We start from the raw sequence: 27,662 nt of genomic DNA, 5'->3' as shown, positions 1-27,662 counted from the left end.
TGTATTCCAACTATCCTGGTAGGAGGCATGATAGTTTCATCTTCAGGATGTCAGCACTACACCAGGCCCTGGAAGCTGGGAATCATGGCAACACATGGCTCATTGGTGAATATGAATGGCCATGCACATGCATGCATGTTGCACACAGAAAAATAGACACTGCCAAAAAATTACAATGACAACCATTCTCACCTTTGCAGGGGACAGTGCCTACCCTCTGAGCACATACATGATGATGCCAATACATAACACGAACACACCTGCTGAGGTAAGGTACAACAATGCCCGTATTGCAACTCGGGAAATAGTGGAGAACACATCCTGCTGGTGTGTTGCTATATGCACCACCAGTAGTCTGCAGGATTAGTATGGCAGCATGTGTCCTGCACAATGTTGCAACATGGTTGAGCATCCTGGTGGACATGGTGGTGGCACACCATCCACACTCACAGGCACACTGCTTGTGTATGGATTGTCAAAGGGCATGTGGAGAGGCTGAACGTACCCAGCTTGTGCAATCTTTTTTCACCTAAAATCCTTCCCCCATGTAGTGCACATGATCCTGCCAAATACCAGGTGTCATTCAATGATGACTACTGTGCCTACAAAAGTACCCTGATTGAGAGCCATTAGAAGTGCAAACCTGTGTGCATCCCTTAGAACTGTAATATACAGACCTCCTGGGCCCATTGGACTATTTGAGGAGGACCTGCATAATATACTTGCCAGTAATCTCAAGCCTACTTCCCAAGTATTACTCCTAGGTGATTTTAACCTAGGATTCAATGACCCTTTGGATAAACAGGCCCTACAAATTGCCAACTCTCTCAATGCACTAGGAATAAAGCAAAAAGTAAATGAATCCACTCGTATCAAGGGAAGAACTCTGGACTGGGTAGCCGAGTATAATTGCACAGCTACCATAACATCCATTACTCCTCTATCTTGGACAGACCACCACCTGGTGTCCATGATCCTATCTACTATCAGACCAACTATCCTAGTTCCACAAATAGCTCCATCGTGTCTAACCAGAATGAAAAAAGAACATCACAATTGACAGTGTGATTCCAAATATTCTACCCACTCTAAATTTTCTGGCGGATAACCTTGACCCTAGCACCTTGGTGCAGGAATATAACAATATGATGCTCTCCACATTGAACAAAATTGCCCCCCTAAAACTAAGACCAAGCAAGCCCAAAGCACACCTTAACAAATGGTTCACCCCGCAACTAAAGGACTTGCGGCTATTAAAGAGAAAATATGAAACAGCCTGGCGACTCTGTCTTTCCAGCGAGAATAAAACAAAATTAACATCCTCGGCAGCACACTACAAAAGGGACATTTGTCTGGCAGAACATAACTCGTATAACGAGCGTATTGCTAATTCCAACTCCAGCATGAAAGAACTATTCATAATACTAAGAGAACTAGAGTCCCCTATTTCCATACCTGATATCTGCATTAAAAACAAGACCTGGTGCTCAGAGATCCAACAAGCCTTAACCAACAAAATACACATCCTACAAACTAAAATATGGCATAAGAAAGACTCCCTGAACCTATCACAGCCAACTAACCCTCTCCTACCCAATACTAAAATCATTGGTCATAATAATAGATTCCACTTCACCAAAACTTCTCTCCTAGAAGTTGAAAAAAAAATCCTATCACTAAAACCATCTAATTGTAAAGGAGATATCTGCCCTTCACACATCATAAAAGATGCTGCGAGAAACCTCTCTCCATTCTTCTCAAAACTAATCAACGCCTCATTTGCCTCAGGCACCGTCCCAGTCAATCTTAAACAATCTTGGGTCCTCCCACTCCTGAAGAAGCAAACTCTAGACCCTCTCATCGCCACAAACTACCGCCCTATCATGACGGTACCATTTCTTCTTAAAATTCTGGACAAAGTTGCCTACTCGCAGATCCATAAACACCTTGAGCTACACAATCTCCTAGGGGTTAGACAATCAGGTTTCCGCCCACTCCATGGGATGGAACTGCACTGATAGATTTGAAAACTCAGATCGATGAGCTGAGAGACAAAGGGAAAGCAGCACTTCTACTGTTACTTGACCTCTCAGCTGCGTTCGACTTGGTGGACCACAAGGTCCTCTGTAGACACCTTGACTCAGCAGTCCATTTCTCCTGAGATGCAGTCAATTGGATAGAATCTTTCATGAGTGACAGAACCATCAGAGTATTCTCCCCATCAGCAGCGGCCGATCCTACCCCAATCATGTGCGGAGTCCCCCAGGGCTCCTGCATGTCCCCTACCTTGTACAACATATTCACCAAGCCATTGATCGATGATCTGGACCTTCTGGGTGTCACCTACACTAACTATGCAGATGACACACAGGTTCTCCTCCCACTTTCTGGGGATCACGGCAAGGACTTGGCACTGGTGAATAGGATCTACCTCATCATTCAGGCATGGATGGCCACACATGGCCTATGCCTGAATGATGACAAGACAGAGTTGATAATTCTTGGCACTATCTCCAACATATCCAAATTAGGCCACGAATACTCCTCCTTCATCATTGATGGCAACAACTTTATAGGATCTATGGAGGTAAAAACCCTAGGTTTTTACCTGGACGCCGCTATGTCATTTAACAAGCAACTGAAATCCTTAGCCTCCTCCACTGCTTACACTTGCAAGCTTATTAGAGCTGGCAAGCCCTTCCTCTCCAATGATAGCTGCATTATACTAGCCAGAGCTCTGATCCTCTGCAGACTAGATTATTGCAATGCCCTATGCAGTAGTGCTAACAAAGCCAGTATCCAAAAACTCCAAATTCTACAAAACAACACTCTTAGAGCCGCACTAGGCATTAACAAAAGAGCACATATGACTGCAATTAGCCATCAGTTTAGTTGGTTATCTACCCACAACAAACTTCAACTAAAAATAGCCTCTCTGACACACAAAGCACTACACAACGCCTCCCCTAGCTACCTAATCAATAAACTGTCCGGAAAAACCTCCAGCAGGTCCACTAGAGCTGTTAACTCAAACTGCCTGGTGGTACCAAGATTTAAATCTTCCAAGATTGGCAGCAACAGTTTCCCTGTGAAGGCTGCCAAATTTTGGAACTCACTACCAAATGAGCTGGGAGCTGATCTACCCTATCCACTCTTCAGAAAGAACCTTATCACCCACCTTAATCTATCCGAAGTCTAACTCCCTTTCTTTAAACTGCCGTACTACATGACACCCAACCCTTGAGTATAAACTTCTGTATATTAATATGTAAATAAATCTCCTGTACATTTACGATATATGCATACCACTGTATACCTTTGCATATTACAATGTAAATAACTTTGCCGAAATTTGTAATGGCATATTCTTAGCTCTAATTATTGTGTATCTCATTTGTCTTTGTATACTGTTTACCATTATGTAACTTTGTAAGCTTTGCATATCCTTGCTGCGCCCTGCTACCTTCGGGTCCTGTGCGCTTTACAAATTCAATAAACAAACAAACAAACAAACAAATAAAAAAGACATTTAATTTTGTGTTTCCCAAAGAAACACTTTCAAGAGGGAGGACACCACTACCACCATACTAACCATTAAATGAAATCACCCTTTTGCACCAGAAACATCTCATATGACAAACATACCAGTCAAATGTGTATACAGCGATACATCCTGAAACATGTCTGAGCTGCAAGTGATACATGGCTTCAAAAATGAACATGGACACAAAATACAACAAGCACAGTGGCATATAGCTGCACACCTATCCTAGAATGTGCATGATGTGCACATAGATGTTCCTGTTGTGGGGTGTAGAAAAGCAGTGCAATATCGATGCACATGTTAATCTGGCAACATGACCACAATAAACCCCATCCCAAAATCAACTATTAACAAGAGGTTATAGACAATTGTGACAAAGAGTGTGAGCCACTAGAATTGCCACATCCAGACATGCAGCAACTACACTAGCCATTCCATAACGATCAAGATAAATGCACATCTTACTTGTCCCCTTGGCATGCAGACAATAAACAAAATGAAACAGAGTGCAGCTAACACATCCATGCACCCACAAACTCAAGACGTATGGGCCCCCCTGAGTGACATGCAATACATGCAAACAACTCACAAGACAATCATCAGCATGGGCCCCAGCACACATGCAGCAACACCTGCACACTGCATGCTAATCAAACACACAGCACACACACACACACACACACACTGACAAACAACAACAATGCCCACACTGCCCGTCTCCCTCAATGACATGCAGCAAATGTGCATGTCACATATCCCCATTCATTAGACTACGGCACATACAGTCGCACAAATCAGTCAACATGCTGCATGAGAATGAGAAGACATCACTTATGCAGATAATAGGAAGACTACCAATGACATGACGAGGCATGCCATAACCCGCATAGCATAGTGTTGGAACAGTGCACTGAACCCAGTCCTGGCATCCCATGAAGCTAAGCACAAGAATGTAAGTAAACAAATACTCACATCTTGCACTCCAGGCAGGATCATGCTTGATGCAGCAATTCACAGAGGCCAATGTCAGACTGGAAAGCTGGCCACCGAGGAAACTGCCATGGAAGACATAAGCAGACAAGACAAAGCTATGCGATGCTGGAAGCATGGAGAAATGCATGCTAAATGTAGAATGGAAAGCAAAAGTGCAAGGTCAATGTAAACTTCATTGTGACAGCATACAATTGGTATAATTGTGCATTCAATTCAATGCAGCAGTACCATGCACCCAGCTGCGGTCAACTTGAAGCTGAAAACACCATGGTGCAGCATGCATGGTACATGCATGTGAAAACACGAACACTGCAAAACGTAAAGTGCGGGCACACAAAAAAGTGCATCAATGGTTCCATGGTTGAGGCTCATAACTGGGGCTAGACACCATCATTGGGGAACACTAAGCAAGAGAGGCCAAATGTGCACAAGAACCATTACCCCACAAACATTGCAAGGGATGTGAAGTGTCACTCAGTGCACATGGTAAAAGTGCAATGAGATACACACCAGCAAAACAATCACACATCTCGCACAGGCTACAAACAGCCGGCCCTGCCACACACTCCCAACCGCTCAAGAAAGGCCCACACAGTTGGAACTCCCACATTTTTTAATATGAAGCCAGTGGCCCCACCAATCCATAGAAACAACACCATCACCAGACCTATCACCAGAACCACACCCTGGAAACATGCACCCATGAAGTAATACTGGTGCCCCACAAGGCAAGTCAATCCAAGGGAAGACCAAGTGAAACACACATCAAGGAGTACACTGCCTGGATTGGAGATGGCCAATGGCATGCACTACACCAAAGTAGGTGCGGGCATAGATGAGTTGACCGAGGGAGGTAACACTTTGATAGGAGTGCTACTTAAAAGACCATCCTGGCATGGTAGCATGCAAAGCACATATAAGTAAAGTTACATATGCTGTAAACATGGTGACCAATGACACATGCTCAACATGCAGGACATTGTTCATGCTTACCCGCTGACTCCGCCGGCATGGTGTGAATCCCATATCACCTTCACCAGGAACTGGGTCTCCAAATTAGTGACAGGAGGGCCAGTGCTTGTTGGAAAGCATGGGAGCATGGATGTCAAAGGGTGCAGGGTGTCTCCCGCTGGGCAGCAGTTACTGCCACATCACAGATCACTTAAACAACATGGGAGAAGACATTACAATAGGCATACTGATTTCCATTCACAAAGCACACATGTGCATAGAAACACTGAACCCATAGTTACCTGTGCATGCCATCCTGTGGAACACCATGCAAACATACAAGTGGACCTCACTAACCATGCCTGCATGTACACCACTGCAAACATCATGGTCTTGAGAGGTTAACCGCACAACTCAAGGAAAAATAAACACAAATAATAGAAATAAAACCTGTAATGGGCAACTCAAAACTAAAATGCCAACATCAGGGCCTGGGGTCAACCAAATTATCAAATAATTTACAAAAAAACTCAAAAATGCCCATCATGGACTGGACGAGGGGTCCGCCAATGAGGAGGGAGGGTCAAGCAGCATGTAAACGTCCAACAATTAAAAATACCCCTCCATGGGCTCACAGACTGCACGGCTACGTTGGACTGCGAGGCATGTCTCTGCTGGCACCACCATCCTGTGGTGAATCAGAAGGTGGAAGAGGTTCTGGAGGCTCACCATGCAGTGCCCTGGCCTGCTCCTCAGTGGCAGCCACCAGGGGTGACACTGATGAATGCACCAACAGACTGAGGGCTTGGAGGTCACTATGCACAATCTCATGGGTTGCATGGAGTCATCTACCTCAATGATAACATCTCCTGGAGGAATGGTCTTCTGCTGGCTGCCTCTTCATTATGGATTGCAGCTCTGTGGGCCAACAACTCATGCCTAAGGGCTTCCCTGTGTGCTCAACCCTGTGCAAGCAGGAATGCCTGCAGACGATGCAGGTTTGCCCATCGGGCCCTGATGTTGACCTCCATATGCAGCCTGTGGGAGCGGCATATGGACCGCATGACCTGCAGCTGTTGCTCCACCTGTGTCGCTGGGGGGATGAAAGTGGCCATTCTATCCATGCCCTCAGCTAAACTTTCAAAGGCAGCACCCTCGCGGTGTGCAGAAAAGAACATCTGCTGCTCCCACTCGGTCTGCCCAGCATGCACACATCCCCCACGTGTGCGGGGCCCATGCTTGCCTGATCCGAGGGAGCATGGCTCTTGCTGTGATGACCCTGTCTCTGGCTGCAGGACTGCAACACTCCCTTGGACATCTTTCCCAGGACCAGAAACCAATACATGGAAGCATTGTCTTGCAGCCACAACCACCACAGGCAGGCGTGCAACAACTGACTGGCCTTGTGAAGGCATCTGACCACCTGCAGACTCACAGGCTCTAGCTGCTCCACCCATTGGTGCACTCGCCTCCACCAGCATTGAGGACTGCACATCCGGTTCAGCATCAGAGCTTCTTGAGTTCAAAGAGTCAGAAGGGTCTGCAGCACAGGCCAGGATGGTCTATAGAACCAGTGGGTTCTCACAGCCTGCCAGGCCACGTCCTCCACTGGTTGTCTGAAGGACCACAGACTCTTATTCATCCTCTTCCTCCTCTGCATCTTGTGCCTCCTCACCTGCACATGGACAGAAAAAGACATGTGGAGTTATGTGCAACGTGTCTACAGTAAACATGTCTATCACATTGCTGTCATGCAACAATATGCAGGACATGTCACCATAAGAAATACAGCATCCACACACTATGGACAAGCTGTCTGAGCATGGCATATGCAGACTGGCAACACAAATCCCTGCTCAGGACCATGCTGCCAATGGACACAACCAACAGGCTTGTTAAGAAGCACATAATGGCCCATTGCACCAAAAACTGTTGACTAATACCAGTGAAATGGGCATGGACATGTGGCTCTTTGATGTGGCTCTTTGATGTGCAATAACATCACATGGCAACAGGCAGACACACATATCCACATCCAAGTCCACTTCCATCACATGCCACACCATTGCTGACCTGGTACACAATGGGAACATGCCGTAAGTCTGGGAAAAAGGAAACAGTCCCAGTTGATGTATGACTGTAAGAGTACCAACTAGGCAAGGTCCGTGAAGTGGAGAGAGTAAGTCAATGAAGTTGTACATAGAAACAATGTACAAAGACTCACAAGAGGGAGAGGGGCATGGACCCATAGAGTGTGGGCTGAGTGTAGGAGGGTAAGAAGGAACAGGCGTCAAAACGATATGGCTCAGTAATCATTGCCATTGGGTCACTAGGGATGTGCACAGTCTAGACAAATGCACACTCACTGAGGGCACATAATAAGGCATGTTGGATGTCATCTTCTATGTTCTATGTAGCATGGAAGCACCTACGTACATGTGTGAAAAGAGATTCGTGAGGAGTGTGTTTTCGCTTGGGTGCATTCTGGGCTTGCGAGGGAGGACCCGTGTTTTCACTTGGGTGCAGCCTGTGCTTGCTAGGTTAGTCATGCAATTACGCTGGGGTGCAGTCTGGGCTTGTGAGGGAGGACCTGCATTTTTGCTGGGGTGCAGCCTGGGCTTGCGAGGGAGGACCCACGTTTTCACTGGGGTGCAGTCTGGGATTGCGAGGTGAGGTGCGTGATTTCGCTGGGGTGCAGTCTGGCTTTGTGATGGAGGGCCCACGTTTTCACTGGGGTGCAAACTGGGCCTGTGAAGTGAGACACATGATTTTGCTGGGGTGCAGCCTGGACTTCCGAGGTGAGGTGCACCTTCTCACAGGGGTACTGGAGGGTGGGCTAGCAGTGGCACGGAGGCTTGTGCTGTGTTTGTCCTTTTGCTCGCTTTTTGGTGTGCTTGGTGGTGTGTTGTAGGCGTTCCTTGCACAGCTTGTTTTTACTTTCACATCAGCTAGTAATGCATCTTTAAATCCATGAATATGTGTGGTGCAGGAAAATACATTCTGCACCAGGCTCGCGTAGGTTCCTTCTCGGCACGCAGCCCTTGCCCCATTTCTGCACCCGATTCCATGAATCAGGCCCCAAGTGTCAAATTTGAGATTGATATTAAGATTACGTGGTTCTGCAATTGATTTGTATACAATACTACCAAGAAGTACCCATTCTCCGAATGGGTTCTGTGTCAGACATGAAAACACTGTAGTCTGTATACGAACATTACACATGAAGCAGGAATTGAGGCAATGGAATGGTTACTGTTGTCATCACAAGAATGCAAGGCTAACAATATGTGCATATTGAATTTATTGAAATTGGTTTTAAACAACAATTTTTTTCATTTTGAAAACAGATACTTCATTCAAATTGCAGGAACATCGATGGGTGCCGTGATGGCACCCGGTTATGCCAATACCTATATAGCTTATTTAGAACAAACAGTGGTTCTTAACAAACCACAGCATCAGCCCCATTTAAGAAGCTTCGTGAGATTTATAGATGACATCTTCTGGATCTGGAGAGGTCCGTACCAAAGTCTTCTTCAATTTTTTGAGTTAATGAATCAGTTGGCACCAAGAATCAAATTTATGACTCAGACTAACAAAAATTGGATCCAGTTTTTGGACATGGAAACCTACATCAAAAATAATCATCTACATACGACTATTTACAACAAACCCACAGACAGAAACAGCACATTGATGGTATCTAGCTTTCACCCATCTACTACAATCCAAAGTATACCGTACAGTCAGTTCTTAAGGTATTGTAGACTGATTTCAGAGCCAACGGAGTTTGAGATTCAATGCAACAAATTGAAAGACAAATTTTCCAAAAGAGGTTATTCAACAACAACATTAGAAGCTGCCCTAGTTAAGGCCTCAGCAGTTCCGAGAGCTAACACATTGGAGCGGTCACTGTAGGAGGATTCGGAAGCGATGGTATATGTCACAACGTACTCTCAACAGAGTTATAAAATCAAGAAAATAATTAAAAGAAATTGGCAAATGCTGAAAATGGATCCTTTGTTATCACACTTGTTTGAAAGGGAACCGACTTTTGCATACAGAAAGAGCAAATGAATAAGAGACTTTGTCGTTCGAGCTGATTACCAAACACTGATTACCGGCTCAAAGGTATTTAAGGGCACATTGCCCTGTAATAATTGACAGAATTGTCACAATGTGATTAAAGGCTCTAGAATTAGCCATCCTCATACAGGCAAAAAGATCTTTCTAAGGCATACTAGTACATGTGACACAAGTAGTGTGGTTTATGGAATCAAATGCCCATATGAGTTATTTTATGTAGGTTTAACAACAAGAAAAGTTAAACTGAGGTGGACTGAGCACAAATCTAACATCCGATTGTGCTCAGTTCACTCATCGGTGGTACAACATTTCAAGAAACATAATCACACAGTAGCCCAGATGAAATTTGTGATTTTAGAGAAAATAAAATGCTCTAAAAGAGGTGGTAATATACACAGGTTATTGAGACAAAAAGAGGTTGATTGAATCGAGCGGCTAGATGCGCTTCAGCCGAAGGGTGTGAACAATGATTTCGATTTGACTTGTTTTATTTGATATGATTTGGAGTTGACAGTCGCTAGTAAAACTGTTTTCTTTGTTTGTCTCTGGAACTGCCCTAATGGGCACAAAGTGTATATAGAATTGTGGTAATTGTAATTGGTGCTTTGATTCCTATTGGGGATATGTTAATCAGTAGAAATGAAAGAATGTTAACATGTTAAAAAGAAGGGGAAATGACTGTAGTTTTTTCTGATTGCATGGTGAACGCCAGAGGTATCTGAATAAATTTGGGTTTTTATTACATTGTAGTGAATTTGGTCACTTTAATTCTGTATTATAACTTTTTGCATACCCCCATAGGGAGAATAGGGGACTAACACCCAGGGAATAGTAATCAATCCATCTATGTAGAGAGAAGAATTGGTTCTGTCTATATTCATCAGAGGACTTATACTCTCACTAGGACAGGGTGCTTTATGGTGAACATCATACCTTGAAGAACTCAGCAAAATATTTACTCTACCTTATTTTCACATCAAGCAAGAAGAATTTGTTGATGTACGGAATATGAGAAGTAGTACTCAATATGCGATTTCCCTAAAATGAAATCTGGCATGGAATTACAGCATGAGCGAATTACAGTAGTATACTTTTATACTCACCATTTAAGGGAGGTACAGCGTCTCCATGAGTGGATGGCCCGTGGATCCTCGGATCATGTGTCTCATTGCAGACGCGTCATCACATGATCACTTGGTGATCACGTGGGGCAGAGCCATGGTGTAGGCGCGATGCCTTTGAGCATGCACAGAGTTCCTCTTTTCAAGTATTGGTGGCAATATAACATTTTGCCCACTATGTGAGATGTATTTCAAGAACATGCACAATGCAGGGACAGAGGAACTGGCGCGATAGTTTACTATGAAAACGTACGTCTTGTCACGTGATTCGGGTCACGATCATGTGACATATTGCAATATCTAATTTAAACGCACCGCGGGACGGGAGGCTGTGTTTGCAGCCGTTTCGCCGTTCCCGCGTTACATTTTTGGAAAGCTTCGAACTTAGGGTAAGTCTTCTTGGAGGCATATGTTTAAATCTTGTGATTGAGTGAGTGCAGGCTGCAGGGAGGCAGTACTGAGTGTAGATTGCGACAAAGTATTAATTAAATAATTTTTCTCCATAGAGTGGGTGCAATATCTTGCTATGCCATTGGGACAAGCCCATTGAGGAAGGTTACATTATCAGCCTACCATCTATTCATCAACCAGTGGCAAGAATTAGAAGTGACACGAGAGTCAAAGATGACTATATAGACCCTGGATATTTCCAAGGTTACTGAAATTTACACGTAGAAGTGTCCCAAAATGTATTTTTGATAGAGTGGTGTTCACTTTGCTACAGAGATAAACTTAGTACAAACCTTTGTTTTTTGTGAAATTTATTTTAGGAAACAAGGAATTTAATCCAAATCACATCAGCACCTGAAGAAGGGGTAAATATAACCCCGAAACGCGTAGTGGATGAACATCATGTGATTGTGCTTGTGTGGGGAAATAAAATCCTGTCTGTTAAATTTGCATTTAAAACGAGAAATTTAGAGAATTTTGCTGACTTGTCTTTGGATGACATCATTTTATGTTAAGAACTCTTTTGATGAGAATCTCGGTGTGAAAAATTCGATAATTTTGTTTAATGAATTCTGTAATTTACATTGTCAAGAACATTGTATGAATTATGAATACAGTTGTCTTTAAAAGATATGTACGAAGTGTGTTTTTTCAGTTCATTGGGATTTTGATTTAAATGAAGTAACAATTCCTTGATCAGTACTGAATACTGTAGAAGAGACTTTTTCTCAAGTAGAGTGACCAGGTACATGCCTTATAGGCTTCTTGAGACATAAATTCTATAGACATGACAACACTATCATCAATTGTTGAAAAACAGTCGCTGTTCAGCTTCACGTATCACTTGATGTGCTTTGCACGCTGAAGTAAACTGCACTGAGAATGCACATGTGTGGCTGGCCGACAAATACGGGATCAGACGTTGTGGGGAGGTGAGAGTTGGTGTGCTGCTGCATACTGGGACTTACTGTGCTCTCTCCCCGCCCTGTTAACTCACTGTGTCATGGTGCAGTGCATTGCAGTGCAAATGTCCCATAAACCGTGCATTATACGGTTGAGGACTGGTCCTTCTATGACCACATCAATGTTTTGCTTATTTTAGGCAACTGTCTCATGTGTGAAGGTGCTGAAATACAGGGAAAGGGGTGGGGCGTCCAAATGGCATGTAGCCAGTATTGTCCAAAGGCTCCTAACAGGTAATTATGCAAAATGTGGTGCAGCTTGGTGAAACAGGGTGGAACTGTATAAGGAACAACGCTTCGCCAAACCACAAACCCACACATTTTTCACTTTTAAAAATATAAGAAAGTGTGTAATGTCCATGTTAATGAAGTGGTGCTACAATTTACTGAGGATTATTAGTTTATGTCTCATGGTGGTACACAATAGACCAATGCAATGTAAATACAAAGATGTTCCAGGCCTTTTGTAAACAAAATGTGTATATGTTGTATTGTGCTCACCTCAAAAGAAATGTGTTATCAATTGGTTTAAAAATAGGATTATGGATGGAAATTGAAATAACTGATTTGAAAAAAAACATATAATTTGTTCCAGTCCTAGATAATCACATAGTGTGACATAATTATGATACAATGTAGATATATTTGAGATTTTAAATATGGTGGGAGCACAGAGGAGAGCATTCTGACACTAAGAAGAGCTGAAGGAAAGAACACCACCTGCTTCTATTGTATGGATTTGGGAATTAGACTGACTTAAGGGCTTCAAAGGGGAAGGCTCTTGTTCCAGGGAATGTTTTCTGTCCCCAAGGGAACCTAATGATGACTGAGTCTCTCCTGGGAAAACATAAGGATTTCTCCTGTCCTCATGCCTCTAAAAACAAATCAAAAGATAGTTTGTGGTGTCCCCAAAAACCTGGTATATGGCCTAAATATCTATATTCTGAAAAGGGTGTGATTTGGGAAGGTGTTATCAAAATACTTTGGTTTTGATGAGAAATATACAGTGCAATATCACTGTTTGTACAATTAAGTACAATGTCAATTCAATCCCACTTAAAACACCTTACTGAGTTGGGTGCACAATGATATAGATAGCACTATTAGTTTGGTGCTCTGCTGTTTAAATATCATAATTCCATTTAATTGTACCCACAGTGTTTTTACAGAAATAGTTAACATTGGGTTCTGGTATGATGATATCTTAAGTAGAGCCTAATGAGGATATGTTTGAGCATGTGTATTATTTGAAATCAATAGCTATTTAATAAGTAATGGGAGATGAGAGTAAGTTTGAAGGAGTCATTTTTAGTCCAATAACAATAGTACAAATATAAATCCTACGCAACCACTCATTCTAAAATTGCACAATGATATTCATATGTGATTTAAAAGGGGAGGGTTATTTATATTTGTTCAAGGCAATCTAAACACATTTTCTCAGCTTGGGAGAGTAAGTCAATATATTCTCTTCATTCTAAATTGCATAATTCTAAGTCATTTCTTATAACCATATTGCAAAGTGCACAAACATATTAGCAGCCCACAACACAACATCTAAAAGGGAAGCAAGAGACCAGAAACATTTCTCTGATTCTAACTTCCATATGTGTCATTTTGGCAAGTGAAGTTGTTGCTTCATTGACAAATGCAACTTGTGTATTTTGGAAATGTTTTAAAGTAAAAGACGTGTTGAAATGTTGGCCGAAAAGCATCAGAAGTGATATTAGCAGACCTATTCATTTGGAAATTAATGTAGATGTAAAATTAATCATTTAAATGAGTGCCTTTGTTTGAGAAATAGTGAGATAAATCTAGGAAGATCACTTTCATTTTTTTAGTCCAGCTGTATGCGATTGTGTAATATTAGGGAGACTTCGCTGCTTACAATTGGAGACCACCTTGCTTTGATTTCACCTCAAATGTATTGAGCTTTGAGCAAACCACCTGTTTTATTTTGCCCATACTTGTGAGGTGGGAATGTATATGCGGGGATATGAGATTTGGGTGTCCACTTAATGAGCAACCAAAATATGAACATAATATTCAAAATGTATCTTACAGTCCTAGCAAGACAATGGGCCTCATTACGAGGTTGCCGGTCTAATAACAACAGTACCGGCATGCTTGCCGGTACTGTTGTTACCGGACCGGCAAACTCTGAGTTGGGCTTGCGAGTGCCTTTCATTCCACCAGGTCTGCCCTGGCGGAATGAAAGGCACCCGCGAGCACAGCAAGCTGGTAGCACCGGCACCGTTCTGGCCGGTGCTACAGGCATCCCCATTCCCATTGAGCTCTATGGGGCTGAAATGAGAATGGGGATATACCGGCACCGGCATCCGCGAAAGGGAAATTACTGGGTCCAGCGGGGCGGGAATACCCCGGTAATTGCCCATTCACGGGTGCTGGATTTTCATGCCGGTATGGAGGTAGCCTTGCCGGTAAAACCAGCAGCTACCTCCAACCTCATAATGAGGCCCAATGTAAGAGTCAATTTTGAGGGTTGTACTTCCTTCCAGCTGTGCTGCTGTCTGCTGGTGTAAGGCATCACATCCCTTGCCTTCAAATATTATGAACACCTCTCCATTGTGGTGTGAGAGGCCTCCAAGGTGCTTCCTGGTGGGAGTTATTTATTTATTTACTTCATTTGTAAAGTGCACAAACAACCCGGAAGCATTGAGGTGCTGTTGCAAGTACAAGTCAGGTAAGCATACTTAGTTAAACAGTTTACAGATTCTGTAGGTGGTGAGAGCAGTGGATCAATTGCGTAGGAGAGAAAATATCATGCATGTTTGGTGAGAAGTGTGCTGATGGTGTTTAGGGTCTGTGGGATGAGAGGAGGGGTGGCTGAGTAGGAGAAGAACTGTGTTTTAAGAGCTTTTCTAAAGATCCAGTATGTTTTCTCTGTCCTGAGGGGCTGGGGGGGGGTAATTCCAAAGTTTTGCACAAAGGTATGGGAAGTGTGAACCTACTGCTTTGCTTCTCTTGACTTTGGGCAAGACTAGGCAGTCCGTGCAGGGGGATCTGGTAGGTCTAGTAGAGTGTGCTTTAGTGATTCTATGTGTGAGGTAGGGAGAGCTGTGTTGGAAAAGCAAGTGTGTGAGATGGACAGTGTTTTGGATTGTATGCACTCGTGGATGGGGCACCAGTGTGCCTCTCTTCTGGCTTTGGAGGTGTGTTCTCTTTTAGGGATGTGTAGGGCTGCTCTCAAGGCAGTGTTTTGGACTACTCGTAATCTTTAAATATTTGTTGCTGATGTGCCTGTGAAGAGGACATTACAGTAGTCAATCTTAGAATCAATGATCGTGTGGGAGATTGAGAGGCAATCATGTCTACTTTTCATTAACATCTGATTTCTTGCAAAATGTGTTAATGTCCTCATTAGTATTTATTGTATTTTTAATTATCAATCGACACTTGGGAAAATGAATGGGGAATCATGTTGGGGAATCACCACGCGTTGACCCTTTTGTTCAATCTCCAATAAAAATGATTTGTCAAAAATGCTTTTATGGCGCATTTAGATCAGGGACAATGGAGTGAGAATAGTCTCTTTGCTTTTAATCACATCCACACTATTCTAATGAAGGAGGTGCTGTGCACTGCGAGAACCCTGTATGGAAACCCCGCAATGGATTTCCCACTTGGGGTTCCACAACCATGTGGGATATTCACATGCCCATATATGGATCACCGTTCTGATATAAGCAAACCTACATTACGCCTGTGGACTGTGCCCGTTGTGTCCCTGTAAATATTTGAATCAGGCTCAACACATGCTATGTTGAAAGGCTTGGACATCCAGACGGGTGGCAGCTTGATGAGGCACATACAATGATGCTATTATCCATGTGCAGAGGCGGATCAGCATTGGGGTGGGGGGGTGCGGCAGAACCTGGGCGATCCCTATATTTGCCTCATTTCAGCATAATATGCCTTTAAATCGTGAGTTTGTATTGCTATCCATTCTAATGCTTCACCTCTTCCCTTTCTCTTTCCTTCGAGGCAACTGTCTGTTTACCCCGGATGAAGAACAATACACCAGGTTCCAGACAAGCCTCTGTGCTTTGAAAGCACCCCTCTGGTGATTTGGTGCAGTACAAAACCTTTTTTTAATTGTATTTATGTATTTGGCATGTATAAAGCGCACCGAACCCGTAGGTATCTGGGCCCTGGAAATACAGGTTAAGAAACATTTGCAGTTGTTCCCACAGTTGTAATACAATATATAATATTCCGAAATATAATTCTGAACCTACATAATATATTATATTTTACAAATGTTTGTTTTGTTGTTGCCCACCCCCTCTTTTTTTAAAGGGTCCAGGGCACACGTGTTCTATAAACCCTTCGTTTGTTTTGGCCTTCACTGCATCGTGTGCTTGCCCCTTAAATAATGTGCCTTGTATTTGTCCAACCAGAAAACATAACTTGGGCACCTATGGCTTGGTTTGGGCTGTGTCTCTATGTTCAAAACGTATAATGGTGAACCAGGTAAAGGTCTCAGCTATCACTTTATTGTGTGATGAAAGTAGAAGAGCTCTTGAACATTTTTTTAATAATGTATATATGGTCTGCCTCTGGCAAAAAAACACAGGAAAAGTCGACGAAATTAAAAGGAACGACAAAAGCTGATCGACTTTTGAAAATTCCAGATTTACATGTCAGACGTAGATAATAACGAGTCACATCTGGATTCTCAAGCGAGGCTCTATTATGGGCCTTTCCAGGCAATTAGTTGGGCCGTCCAGGAAAGCATCACCTAACCTATTCACGGATCAGTAGGCGCATCAGTGTTCAAAGGTATCAACAAATCTGTTAAGCAGTTTAGCATACTTCCAGAGAACAGAGCCACTGCTTGTGTGCTACTGAACATGGCATTATTGTGCGCTTTATGCACACTTAATGAACACTTTTGCATTGACCTGTTTGAATTAACAGCAGTCATAAAAAATATACGAGTCAAGGTTTTCAATGTATTCGTATTGTTATCTTTCAACAAGGGGGAGCAAGCCACCAGTTTCTGCAAATGGTTTTGCAATGGACTTGATGTCACCAAATTGCATTTTCTCGTGAGCGGGATATTGCTTTGACAACAATGCATACAACACAATCCAAGATATAGATTCTCGTCCTTGTTCATAATGATATCTTATTCCATTCTAGTGGAGGGGTAGGTGGGTCATGGGAATTTCTTATTTTTCATGTGTTGAGTTTATATACGATGTGCACACTAAAGGCGTTATTTTAAATACGGTGTATTATCTTCCCAATGAACAAATCAAGGTGAAATTAGGGAATTTGCATTTTTTTTTAGGATAGGCAAATTTCAGAATGATGTGCTCAGTTCCAGTTTTAATTTTTTATTTTTTAATGCTGGTATGGTAAAGTTCAACCCTCCTTTTCAGTTCCAAATATGATATTATGCAAATCATGCCATGAAGTGTACTGCATTTCGATGTCTGTATTGCGTGCATTTGTCTTTCTTACGGCAATGATACGCCAAAGTCTTTTGCATGGAACGTTTTACGCACTATTATAGCCCAATCCTAGTTGATAATCATTTAGAGGCCTCGGAGAGATGAAAGGGCGATTTGGTATGACCAGCATTTGGGCCTGCAACCTGCAAATCACCCACAGGCCGCGGCAGCGAACCCCCAACCCGCTGAGCTACCTTACTTTCTAAATAAGTAATGGTAAAATACGCTGTAAGGCCTGTTAGGCACTCATGAATGACAGGTGAAAGGCGTGCAATGTTGATCAGAGGAAGACCTGGTATGTCACTGAATTGAGATTTGCAATGCTCAGATCAAGATCTACGGATGGTGCTTTGGTGCCTTTCTGTGCAATGCATCATTTTAACTGAATGGGCTTGATTTACAACGCATTTTCCAATGGGATTGCACCATTGTAAAATGCTTTTGTAAATCAGGTCCAATGTGTTGGCATTGTCTACTCGGTGAAGCATTTGTGTTTTTCTTTGTATTGTGCTGAATAAGGAACACATCATAAAGATAGATAACCACCCATGCCGGAATGCGCATATACACAAAAAGCTTAACAATGTCTGCTTTTGAAAGAAGCAAGAACGATGTGATAGATAAACAAGCATCTATGCTCTGGATTTAGAAGATACAGAAACATCCATGAAAACACGGCGGTCAAGATCTGAAGCAGATTGACAAAACCTATAAACAAATATCCATAAGCCAAAAATATTTAATTTGTCTAGCCTACATTGTTCTCCCTGACAAAAAAAAAAAAAAATCTTCACCACCACATTAAAGAATACTTCCTAACTGCCACGGGACTGCACAGCACACTTCGACCCAGATCCAACATAGTACTACCCTATGTTCTGCATCCGCATGACAGGGTTGATGTAAGTTCATGCAAATAAACATGTACACCAGGACATTGGCCCTAAATCCTGTATTGACCAACATCATGTGCTTTTCTCAGTGAACAGATAAGTGTCATGGAAGGTGTTCAGTGTAATACTGAGGAGCAATAGATGTCCTTTGTACATGTGTACATGTGTTAGAGGAATGGCTCCCACTTGCCAGTATCCCAAATCCAGGTTTTACCAGTGTTACTGTGGTGTCCTTCTCCCACTTGCCTGGTATCCCAAATCTAGGTGTTACCGCTTTTACTCTTGTTTCCTCTATGTAGGCCTTTATCCCACTTGACAGGCATATACATTTAGGTTTCACCACATTCTCTGTTGCGTCCCAAACCTGGGCCTTTCTCCCACCTGCTAAATATCCCAAAGGTAGGTATCAAAGCTTTACGGTTGTATTCACAATTCTAGGCTTTCACCCACTTAACAGGCATCCCTAACCTAAGTACTGCTGCAGTGCCTCAGCTTGGGCATCCCCAAAATCCGCAGGTGCCCTTTGAGTAATCGCCATGTCTCCAAACCAGACACTTCCACCCACCGTGGGTCTCGCATAACCCAGCTCTACCACCAGTACAGCACCCCAAATTAAGTTTTTCTCCCCACAATCTCAGCTGTGTCCACATCCCATGGGCTGCCCAGTTGCTCAGATGTCTAAACCCTAGGGGTCGTCTCTCCTACACTGCACGCTGCACGCAAACCACCAGGTCTTTACCACTTCAACGGTTAGCTAGCCGCAGAACCTGTCCTCCTTCTACAACATCAACCAAAGGACCACCAAGACAAACACCCCAAAAAACCCACATCAGAGCCAGAAAGAAAATACCAATAAACGACAAAATGGCAAGGGTTTACTATACCTGGTTCAACAACCTCAACCAAAGGACCCCCAAGATAAACACCAAAACAAAACATTGGAGCCAGAAAAGAAAGCAGTAAATGGCTAAACCTGGAGGGTTTACAACCCCTGGTTCAACAACCACAACCTCACCAACTACAAGCAACAACTAAGCACAAACAGTGAAGACTGAACCCCAAGCACATGCCAATCTAGATAGGACGTCCACTCAAAGGAATACAACCCACAACACCATGCCTCAGCACAAAAAAGATAAAGAAGCCAGAATGGACCTAAAGAAATAATAATGAAACCTCAACCGATCAGGAAGGTCCTGACCAGAAAAATCCCACAACTCCTAAAAACTGGGCAAAGAAGAGTCCAGATGGCCTGAGGACACATACAAAGAGCAGAGCGATGACAGACTGCATTGCTCGCTAACTCTCCAGATACAACTGCTTGGTAAGCAAAGACGAACTAGCAACAACAAACCAACAGGCAATAAGCATTACTAATACAGACCTTACCAAGACGCCTAACACAATATGACAATTGATAAACCACCTCAACCTGACTACACTGTGGACAATAGTCTAACCAGAATTAAGAACAAACTGGAATCCATCACCCTCTACTCACCCTATATTACCAAAGAATGGAACTAAGGATGGGTACCAACACAATTTATCAGCCCGAGCAAACCAAAACCAACCAACCGTACCATCAACCTAATCAGTCTACTCAACAAAGAGACCGACCACCAAAGAACTCCACCTCCCAACAGGCACAACCAGGAGAGAACCCCCAACAGCAGAAACCCAACAGACAACATACTGATCCAACAATACAAACAACAATCCGAAAGGAAAATCAAACAAACTACACTACAGCCTCCTCAATGTTAGATCCATTGGAAAACAGTCAATAGAAATTAATGACCTTCTAACCGAAGGAGGCACAGATGTGCTCTTTCTTACAGGAATCTGGTTATCGGACAACTACAAAGCCATCAGGTAAGAAGCCATACCGGACAACTTGACATTATTACATGCCAACAGAGAGAATCGAAGAGGAGGGGGAATCGCAATCATACATAAGGAACACATCCGAGCATCTCAACTCATCACAACAGATGAAGAAAAGGGTGAATCCCTCCTCTTCAAGACTGAACTCAATGACTAAACCAACATAGTAATCCTCCTGATCTACAGACCACCCTCTTACAACCCCAACTTTGCAACAAAATTAGCGGAAGCGGCCAGGGTCGCTCTGGGGCATATAATTGCCTCAGGCACCAACGTAAAAGTGGGCCACAGTTGCAAATGGGAATTCATTATTTTTGTGACGCTGTTTGAATAGTACCCAAGGGGGAGGATTTACATTTTATTCAGCAACACTGGTCAAAACAATTGGGCGCATAGAGAAGTAACTCATCAAACTGGCCCACATTTGCCAAAAAAGTGCCCCACTTTGACTCAAAGAACTGGCCCACACAAGCATTTTGCGTGTTTGGTTTGGCCATGGGTCTATTGCCCTATAAGAAAGTCTGAGCCTGCCCACAGCTGCAAAAGGAAATTCATTCCTTTTCTGATGCTGTTTGAAACCTACCCATGGAGGAGCTTTTTGCTAAAATTTGATGCAAATTGTACATTTTAAAGAATATTTATTCAGCAACACTGTTCAAAGCTATTAGCCGCATAGAAAAGTAGCTCATCAAACTGGCCCACATTGGACAAAAAGCGCCCCACTTTGACCCAAAAAACTGGCCCACACAAGCATTTCGCATTTTTTGGTTGAGCCATATCCACCATTTTATCAACCTGCCACAGCAACCTGGTCATACTGGGAGACATCAACATCTGGTTCAAAACAGAAACAAATCCAGAGCAAACTCACTCTGTGCACTCGTGGAAACTTTGCATTTCAAGCAAATAGTTAATGCATCCATCCACAATGCCGGAAACACCCTGGGTCCAATTTTCTGGAGTCACAGGAGGATAGCTTAGCAGCAACGTGCTTGTCTTGGAAGCAAGGCGACACGGAGCAACACAGGTTCGAACCCCCAAGTCCACGCTTAGAAACCACTGGGTATTAAGCGCGTTATAAATAACCTATCATATCATATCATATGCACATCTGCACCACCTACACCAATGGTATGGAGCAACCACTACTTAATGCCATTCCACATCACATCCCGAACCCGCCTACCGGCAAGGGCGCACTCCGTGCCAGCAAGAAAAGAAACTGGAAGTACTTCGACCTAGAGGCCTTAACAAAACTTCTAGAGTCGAAGCTCGGAAACAGAACAGAACCCACAGAAACAACTGTAGACACCGCAGAAAACACACTCAAATGTTGGGTCAAAAAGGCCCTAATCCTTTTGACACCTGCAAAAACATTCAAAGCGACACCAAAATAAAATGGCAGCAAAATGGTTCACAGAACAACTAAAAGAACTAAAAAAAAAACTGGAGAGAACAATACAACCGACAAGACAAAATACGATACCAAAGATAGCTCAAACTATACAAATCAACAGTCCTCAAAGCAACAAAGTATAATTACAACACAAGAATAGAATCAGCAAAAATTCTGCAGAAAGAACTCTTCAAAATCATCAAAGAGATAAAAATCCCCCATCCTGCAAGAATTCCATCATCCCGGCACAAGCACTTATGACACCATCACCAATTACCTGTGATCAACAATAGACACAATCCAGGAGTCCATCAACACAGCCAGGGCAAATACAACCACAACCGCTAGACCCCAGAAACTGGGTAAAACACAGACTACAGAAAAACTCACCTGCCTAGAACCAATCACAGAAGATACCTTTGCCACACTGATCAAGCACGCCAATATCACAGTGTCATCAAGGGACCCCTGGGCCCCTGACATCTTCAAAGGAATCCTCAACCACAGAACCCCGGCAAGACACTTCCGGAAGCTAATGAATCTATTACTCAAAAGAGGAAAATACTGTCTGCCTTCAAATCACTGATAAAAAAGGAAACAAAAAATGCAGAATATCCGAGCAACTACAGGTTGATATCCAACATGCCTTAAACAACAAAGATCCTGGAGAACCATGTGTTCTAGATCCTATTTAAATACATTGAAAATGAACAAAATACTCGACCAGTCACAAGTTGGCTTCACACCAATCAGAGGAGCAGAATCAGCTCTCCTAACGACATGGGACAACCTGAAAATAAACAAACACAGATGACAATACCCAGCTGGCTGTTACAGTACTGGTCATATCAGCGTCTTTCGACACAATCATCCATGCAACACTAATAAAAAGACTGATGGAATGTGGCATACAGGAATCTGCACTAAAGTGGCTTAACTCAATCTTAACAAACCGAACTGAAAGAACCTACCTACCACCGTTCCCCTCAAACACCAAAAATACATCCTGCAGAGTCCCACAGGGATCCAGCCTCGCACATTGGCCAAAAATGTGCCCCAAGTTGACCCAAAAAAATGGACCCACGCAAGCATTTTGCTTTTTTGGTTGGGCCCTGGCCATCAGTTTATCAACCTACCACAACAACCTGGTCATACTGGGAGACTTCAACATCTGGTTCACAACAGAAACAAATCCACATCAAACTCAATCAGCACACTCCTGGAAACTTTCCATTTCAAGCAAATAGTTAAAGCATCCACCCACAATGCCGGAAACACCCTGGATGCAATTTTCTGGAGTCACAGGAGGATAGCTCAGCAGCAACGTGCTCGCATTGGAAGTAGGACAACATGGAGCAACACAGGTTCGATCCCTAAGTCCACGCTTAGAAACCTCTGGATTCTAAGCGTGTTATAAATAACCTATCATATCATATCATATGCACATCTGCGCCACCTACACCAATGGTATGGAGCGACCACTACTTAATACCATTCTACATCACATCCCAAACCCACCTACCGGCAAGGGCGCACTTCATGGCAGCTAGAAAAGACTGGAAGTACTTAAACCTAGAGGCCTTAACAAACCTTCTAGACTCGACCCTCCCAAACAGAACAGAATCCACAGAAACAACCATAGACACAGCAGAAAACACACTCAACTTTTGGATCACTAAGGCACTAATCCTGTTGGCACCTGCAAAAACATTCAAAGCGACACCAAAATAAAATGGCAGCAAAATGGTTCACAAAAGAACTGAAAGAACTAAAAATAAAACAGCAAAATGGAAAACAAATGGAGAGAACAATACAACCAACAAGGCAAAATAAGATACCAAAGACAGCTCAAACTAAACAAATCAACTGTCCTCAAAGCAACAAAGTATAATTACAAAACAATAATAAATCAGCAAAAATTCTGCAGAAAGAACTCTTCAAAATCATCAAAGATACAAAATAGCCCATCCTGCATGAATTACATCATTCCGGCACAAGCACTTTGGTGCAACATCACCAATTACCTGTGATCAACAATAGACACAATCCAGGAGTCCGTCAACACAGCCAGGGCAAATACAAGCACAACGCTAGACCCCAGACACTGGGTAAAACACAGACTACAGAAAAACTCACCTGCCTAGAACCAATCACAGAAGATACCTTTGCCACACTGATCAAGCACGCCAATATCACAGGGTCATCAAGGGACCCCTGGGCCCCTGACATCTTCAAAGGAATCCTCAACCACAGAACCCCGGCAACACACATCCGGAAGCTAATGAATCTATGACTCAAAAGAGGAAAATACTGTCTGCCTTCAAATCACTGATAAAAAAGGAAACAAAAAATGCAGAATATCCAAGCAACTACAGGTCGATATCCAACCTGCCTTAAACAACAAAGATCCTGGAGAACCATGTGTTCTAGATCCTACTTAAATACATTGAAAATGAACAAAATACTCGACCAGTCACAAGTTGGCTTCACACCAATCAGAGGAGCAGAATCAGCTCTCCTATCGACATGGGACAACGTGAAAATAAACAAAAACAGATGACAATACCCAACTGGCTGTCACAGTACTGGTCATATCAGCGTCTTTCGACACAATCAGCCATGCAACACTAATAAAAAGACTGATGGAATGTGCCATACAGGAATCTACACTAAAGTGGCTTACCTCAATCTTAACAAACTGAACTGAAAGAACCTACCTACCACCCTTCCACTCAAACACCAAAAATACATCCTGCAGAGTCCTACAGGGATCCAGCCTCGCACATTGGCCAAAAATGTGCCCCAAGTTGACCCAAAAAAATGGACCCACACAAGCATTTTGCTTTTTTGGATGGGCCCTGGCCATCAGTTTATCAACCTACCACAACAACCTGGTCATACTGGGAGACTTCAACATCTGGTTCACAACAGAAACAAATCCACATCAAACTCAATCTGCACACTCCTGGAAACTTTCCATTTCAAGCAAATAGTTAAAACATCCACCCACAATGCCGGAAACACCCTGGATGCAATTTTCTGGAGTCAGAGGAGGATAGCGCAGCAGCAACGTGCTCGCCTTGGAAGTAGGACAACATGGAGCAACACAGGTTCGATCCTCAAGTCCACGCTTAGAAACCTCTGGATTCTAAGCGTGTTGTAAATAACCTATCATATCATATCATATGCACATCTGCTCCACCTACACCAATGGTATGGAGCGACCACTACTTAATACCATTCTACATCACATCCCAAACCCACCTACCGGCAGGGCGCACTCCATGGCAGCTAGAAAAGAAACTGGAAGTACTTAAACCTAGAGGCCTTAACAAACCTTCTAGACTCGACCCTCCCAAACAGAACAGGACCCACAGAAAAAACCATAGACACAGCAGAAAACACACTCAACTTTTGGATCACTAAGGCACTAATCCTGTTGGCACCTGCAAAAACATTCAAAGCGACACCAAAATAAAATGGCAGCAAAATGGTTCACAGAAGAACTGAAAAAAAAAAAAACAACAGCAAAATGGAAAACAAATGGAGAGAATAATAAAACCAACAAGGCAAAATAAGATACCAAAGACAGCTCAAACTAAACAATTCAACTGTCCTCAAAGCAACAAAGTATAATCACAACACGATAATAAATCAGCGAAAATTCTGCAGAAAGAACTCTTCAAAATCATCAAAGATACAAAATAGCCCATCCTGCATGAATTACATCATTCCGGCACAAGCACTTTGGTGCAACATCACCAATTACCTGTGATCAACAATAGACACAATCCAGGAGTCCGTCAACACAGCCAGGGCAAATACAACCACAACGCTAGACCCCAGATACTGGGTAAAACACAGACTACAGAAAAACTCACCTGCCTAGAACCAATCACAGAAGATACCTTTGCCACACTGATCAAGTACGCCAATATCACAGGGTCATCAAGGGACCCCTGGGCCCCTGACATCTTCAAAGGAATCCTCAACCACAGAACCCCGGCAACACACATCCGGAAGCTAATGAATCTATGACTCAAAAGAGGAAAATACTGTCTGCCTTCAAATCACTGATAAAAAAGGAAACAAAAAATGCAGAATATCCAAGCAACTACAGGTCGATATCCAACCTGCCTTAAACAACAAAGCTCCTGGAGAACCATGTGTTCTAGATCCTACTTAAATACATTGAAAATGAACAAAATACTCGACCAGTCACAAGTTGGCTTCACACCAATCAGAGGAGCAGAATCAGCTCTCCTATCGACATGGGACAACGTGAAAATAAACAAACACAGATGACAATACCCAACTGGCTGTCACAGTACTGGTCATATCAGCGTCTTTCGACACAATCAGCCATGCAACACTAATAAAAAGACTGATGGAATGTGCCATACAGGAATCTACACTAAAGTGGCTTACCTCAATCTTAACAAACTGAACTGAAAGAACCTACCTACCACCCTTCCACTCAAACACCAAAAATACATCCTGCAGAGTCCTACAGGGATCCAGCCTCGCACATTGGCCAAAAATGTGCCCCAAGTTGACCCAAAAAAATGGACCCACACAAGCATTTTGCTTTTTTGGATGGGCCCTGGCCATCAGTTTATCAACCTACCACAACAACCTGGTCATACTGGGAGACTTCAACATCTGGTTCACAACAGAAACAAATCCACATCAAACTCAATCTGCACACTCCTGGAAACTTTCCATTTCAAGCAAATAGTTAAAACATCCACCCACAATGCCGGAAACACCCTGGATGCAATTTTCTGGAGTCAGAGGAGGATAGCGCAGCAGCAAAGTGCTCGCCTTGGAAGTAGGACAACATGGAGCAACACAGGTTCGATCCTCAAGTCCACGCTTAGAAACCTCTGGATTCTAAGCGTGTTGTAAATAACCTATCATATCATATCATATGCACATCTGCTCCACCTACACCAATGGTATGGAGCGACCACTACTTAATACCATTCTACATCACATCCCAAACCCACCTACCGGCAGGGCGCACTCCATGGCAGCTAGAAAAGAAACTGGAAGTACTTAAACCTAGAGGCCTTAACAAACCTTCTAGACTCGACCCTCCCAAACAGAACAGGACCCACAGAAACAACCATAGACACAGCAGAAAACACACTCAACTTTTGGATCACTAAGGCACTAATCCTGTTGGCACCTGCAAAAACATTCAAAGCGACACCAAAATAAAATGGCAGCAAAATGGTTCACAGAAGAACTGAAAAAAAAAAAACAGCAGCAAAATGGAAAACAAATGGAGAGAATAATAAAACCAACAAGGCAAAATAAGGTACCAAAGACAGCTCAAACTAAACAATTCAACTGTCCTCAAAGCAACAAAGTATAATTACAACACGATAATAAATCAGCAAAAATTCTGCAGAAAGAACTCTTCAAAATCATCAAAGATACAAAATCCCCCATCCTGCATGAATTACATCATCCCGGCACAAGCACTTTGGTGCAACATCACCAATTACCTGTGATAAACAATAGACGCAATCCAGGAGTCCGTCAACACAGCCAGGGCAAATACAACCACAACCGCTAGACCCCAGACACTGGGTGAAACACAGTCTACAGAAAAACTCACCTGCCTAGAACCAATCACAGAAGAAACCGTTGCCACAGTAATCAAGCACAATAACCTCGCAGAGTCACCAAGGGACCCCTGGCCCCCTGACATCTTCAAAGAATCCTCAACCACAGAACCCCGGCGATACACTTCCGGAACCTAATGAATCTATCACTCAAAAGAGGAAAAGTACTGTCTGCCTTCCAATCACTGATAGAAAAGGAGTCAGAAAGTGCAGAGTATCCAAATAACTACAGGCTGATATCCAACCTGCCTTACACAACAAAGATT

The sequence above is a fragment of the Ambystoma mexicanum genome, chromosome 8 (genome assembly GCF_040938575.1).
Source record: "Ambystoma mexicanum isolate Mex_15411 chromosome 8, UKY_AmexF1_1, whole genome shotgun sequence".
Lineage (NCBI taxonomy): Eukaryota > Metazoa > Chordata > Amphibia > Caudata > Ambystomatidae > Ambystoma > Ambystoma mexicanum.
The sequence above is the reverse complement of the archived record's forward strand: the minus strand, read 5'-3'. Positions refer to the sequence as shown.